The sequence below is a fragment of the Abrus precatorius genome, unplaced genomic scaffold, assembly GCF_003935025.1.
Source record: "Abrus precatorius isolate BTA unplaced genomic scaffold, Abrus_2018 Scaffold5, whole genome shotgun sequence".
NCBI classification, from domain to species: domain Eukaryota; kingdom Viridiplantae; phylum Streptophyta; class Magnoliopsida; order Fabales; family Fabaceae; genus Abrus; species Abrus precatorius.
The window spans coordinates 4,421,873-4,426,269 of NW_020874395.1; the positions used below are offsets into that span (position 1 = coordinate 4,421,873).

General features: G+C 32.8%; 1 non-coding gene across 1 annotated transcript; it reads right to left on the reverse strand.

The window, feature by feature from the left end:
* Window positions 1-2,942: 2,942 nt before the first annotated feature.
* On the reverse strand, window positions 2,943-3,049 carry LOC113868245. Its single transcript, XR_003505267.1, has one exon. It is a non-coding gene; the product is annotated as a small nucleolar RNA R71 (small nucleolar RNA).
* Window positions 3,050-4,397: the final 1,348 nt, after the last annotated feature.

The following is a 4,397-nucleotide window of genomic DNA, read 5'->3' on the forward strand; positions in this document are numbered from 1 at the left end:
TTGTCTTAATACCTGTGAGCTCCAGGATTTGGGTTTTAAGGAAAATCCCTTCACCTGGCACAGGGGTGATATTAAGAGAGAATTGATAGAGTTGTAGTTAATGACTCTTGGAGGATGTTATTCTCTAATAGTTCAGTTATTCATCTCCCTATTTCAAAGTCAGATCATATGGCTCTGTGGTTAAAAATTAGGGGAAAGGATCAGGCTTAGTGAAGGAAGGATGAACTGCTATAGGACTTAGATTGTATTTTGAAATTATGATGTAACTGAATTAGTCCTTGATCTAAATTTGTAATCCTTTATTGTTTTGAACTGTTTTATGAAACTCTATGATGAGATCTTTTTATTTAAATAAAAATTTTATTACTCCCATTTTGCTAAATTATTACTTAAAAATTAATTTAAGGTGTTACACGAATGCATCACATGGCCACACATTAGTTTCCTGACTAACACGTCTGACTATACTTTTGCTAAGGGACCTTATAAGTATGTACATTGTATCTGTATGCATAGGCTAACCAGCAGTTATTTACCCATTGTATAAGACCTCAGGAAATGTTGGAGGTAACTATGAACTATGATCACAATGTATGAAAAATTGTTTAATTGAGAATGAAGTGAATTTGTTATATTACTAATACATGTAAAGTGCTGATGTGCTGAGTCATACTAATGATATGGTATTTTAATTGATTTTATATAAACATGAAGTTGTAAATAGATTTATGTATATATGTTGTTTATGTTTTAATGATGAGAAAGGAACTCATCCTTACAAATATTTCAAGGAACATGAATGATGATTAAGATCAGACTCTCAGTGTTTTGACCATAGATCACAATTGCTCTTAAAACTTTTCTTATTTTGACTTGTAATTATGTATTCTAAATCTAAGATGTACTTGTTAATAGTTTGTAAAAGGTATACTTTCTCGTATAACTTAGATTTGGTATTTGCACACTTTATATTATTTTACTATAAGTATAATTATCAAATTATAGCTACATTTTGATTATTATATTGTGTAAATTTGTGAATATATTACATAATTTAAGTAAAATCCGTTTATCCCTTTATTTCATAACAAATTATTATCTATTTTTAAAAAATTAAAAGTAGGATGTTACATTCACTGTGGGTGCGAGTGTTGGAAGCTAAGTATGTGATAAATTCATATTTTGATATATTTTATGACTTATATTTATACACTTAAACTCTATTTATATATATATATATATATATATATATATATATGCAATTATTGCAGTTTAGCTTAAAGTTATTACTAGTGTATTATGGAGATATTTTGGATAAAAATTAGATATTTTTAGTCCTTGACAGTGCTATGTGAATTTGAATTTTGAATTTAAAATTTTAACTTAGATATGACGATTTGGAGCGATTCTGATTATGGATAAAATTGATTTGAAAAATAGAGCTCAACCGACTGGAAACTCAAGGCACAACATATATAAAGAGGCCTTATGCTTCACATTTGAGACACTTCTACTTCTCTACACACCTTCTTCCTTTTTTTAGTTCTAATCAAACTCATCTTTGAGAATCATTGGAGACCATTGGCAGGGACGATGAGTTTTCCCTTGGAGTCCAAGTAAGTGATTAAGCGCCCCTTCGGAGAACGAGAACTTTCTTCATCTTCTACCTTTTTGAATTTCTTTTGTTTGAGTTTTCCTTTGTGGTTATGGGTTTATTTAACACGTTCTTCGTAGTTTATTTTTTATGAGAAACTAAACCTATAGCTAGGGCTATGGTAAATCCTACTACAAACTTTATGTGATTTTTACTTTAATGTTGGTATTGGTTTTCCTTTAATATTTGGTTTTATTCTATTGGATTATATTGTGTATGTTAAGATTTGATCACCCTTAGCATCTCATAGTTAGTTGCATTATAGGCGATCATACCACGTGTAATTAACGAAACTATAGGATAAAACGAGATAAGGGACTAGGTTAATCACACTTAATTCATTTCTTTTAGTCGTTATTGAATTAACAAAGTCATAGAATCTTTATGCCTTCTCGACCAATTACCTTGCATGATCATTGGGGGTGTTTGCTTAGGAAAAAATATATTGACATTGCATAATCATTGGGTGTTAATAGAATATAAAGAAGTGTAGTAAGTGAACCTATAAGTTCTAGGCTCATCTCATCCGATCTTTCTTATACATTGTATTACTATTATTTTAATTTATTATTAAAATTAAGCTCTATTTTTGATCCGTTACATTTAAACAATCAAATTAAGTTATTATTTGTATTTGAAAATAATCTCTGTGAGATGATAATTTGGAAACTATTAATTCAAAAATCCTTTATTACTTTTTGATAGGTACACTTGCCTACGAACACGTTTTTGGCGCCATTGTCGGAAATTAGTTTTCAATATAAAAAATAATCAAGTATTTAGTTGATTTAAACATTTTTATTTTTATTTTGTTTTATGCTCACTCGTTCTAAACCTATTGCAGAACTCGCTTTTGATCCAGAAATCAGGAAGACTGCATGTAGGCTAAGGAAGGACTATAGAGAAAAGAAAAAGATGGCAGAAGAACGACCAATCTTGGAGTATATGACATCTGCTGAGGGTGATGCCGAGAGCATTGTAGCACCTGACATAGAGGCCAATAATTTTTAATTAAAGTTGGCCTTGATCAATCTAGTTCAGAACTCCACACTGTTTTCGGGGTGACCTAATGAAGACCCCGCCTTTATCTGAAAATTTTTTCCGACTCACGAATATCATCAAATACAACGGTGTCACCAAAGATGCTATAAGGCTTCGCCTCTTTCCATTCTCTGTCACAGAAAGGGTGAACGCATGGTTCTCTAAACTTCCATCAAATTCAATTACAACGTGGGATGGCCTAACCCAGTAGTTCTTGGCTAAATATTTTCCACCATCACTCACTACGAAACTAATGACAGAGATATCTAATTTTCAACAATGTGAGTCTAAATCTCTATTTGAGACATATGAGCGCTTTGGCGAACTTCTAAAGAGATGTCCACATTATAGTTTCCTTGTGTAGAAGTAAATGCAAATTTTCTATGCTGGACTCTCATCTTCTAATAAAGCTACAATCGATGCAGTTGTTGAAGGATCCTTTTTATGCAAGGGGCCAACTACAGCTCATACATTGATAGAAAAGATAGCATCTAGTAATTTTCAATGGCATACAGACTATTATAGAAGCAAAAAGAAGGAAGTCGCTTCAATCTACCTGGCAGAAAGTAGTGATTCAATTACAAATAAGCTGGAAACTCTGTCAAAGCAAATAGAATTCTTACTAAGGGCCCAAGATCAATCAACAAAATCTCTAGAGACCAAGGAGGCTAACTTTTTGGGCAACAGTTATAATTCTAGATGGCATAGCAAACCCACGAACTCATATGGGAGAATAGTCAAGGAGGTCAAAATTCAAATGCTTATTAGTCTCTCTATATGCAATCTCAAGGACTAAAGAAAGGAGAGAGCCCTAAACCTTTCAATTAGAGTAGAGGATTTCAAAGCTTGAGTCCTAAATGGAACAACAAAGTCTTTAGATAGAGCAATAAGCCCGAACAATGGACAAGAAGTTTTCAGAAATAAGCTCTAAAACACTCGAGATAAAATCACAACTGGGACAACTTACAAATTTGTTGACTCAAAGAGCGCTAGGGACATTGCCCTCCCAGCCTGAGCCTAATTCCAAAGAACATGCCAAGGCAATTACATTGAGAAATGGAAAGACATTGCCTGAAAACATGCCAAAGTCACAAAATACCACTATATGTACGCCTGTGCTCTCTCATATACATGGTCACGCTGACATCATAGAAATAGAACTAGAAAAGAAAGAAGCACCATCAACAATGTCTAGGCCTTAAGAACTTCAAATCCTTTTTTCGCAGAGGTTGAGAAGCAGTCAGAGGGACCCACAGTTCAACAAATTCTTTGAAATTTTAAAGAAGTTGCATATCAACATACCCTTTGTGGAGGCCATTTCTCAAATGCCTAAATATGCTAAGTTTCTCAAGGAAATATTAAGCAATAAAAAAAGGTTAGAGGAATTTGAAACTATAAGGCTTAATGAGGAATGTTCCGCAATCGTTTTGAAAAAGCTACCCCAAAACTTAAAGACCCAGGGAGTTTTACTATTCCTTATACTATAGGTAGCTCTTATTTTGATAAAGCTCTATGTAATTTAGGAGTTAGCATAAATTTAATGTTTCTCTCTGTTTTTAGAAGGTTAGGTATGCAAGAACCCAAACCTACCTCTATTTCTTTACAATTAGCAGATAGATCCATCACTTACCCAAGGGATATAATAGAAGATGTCTTGGTAAAGTAGACAAATTCATCTTCCCTGCAAATTTTATTGTACTAG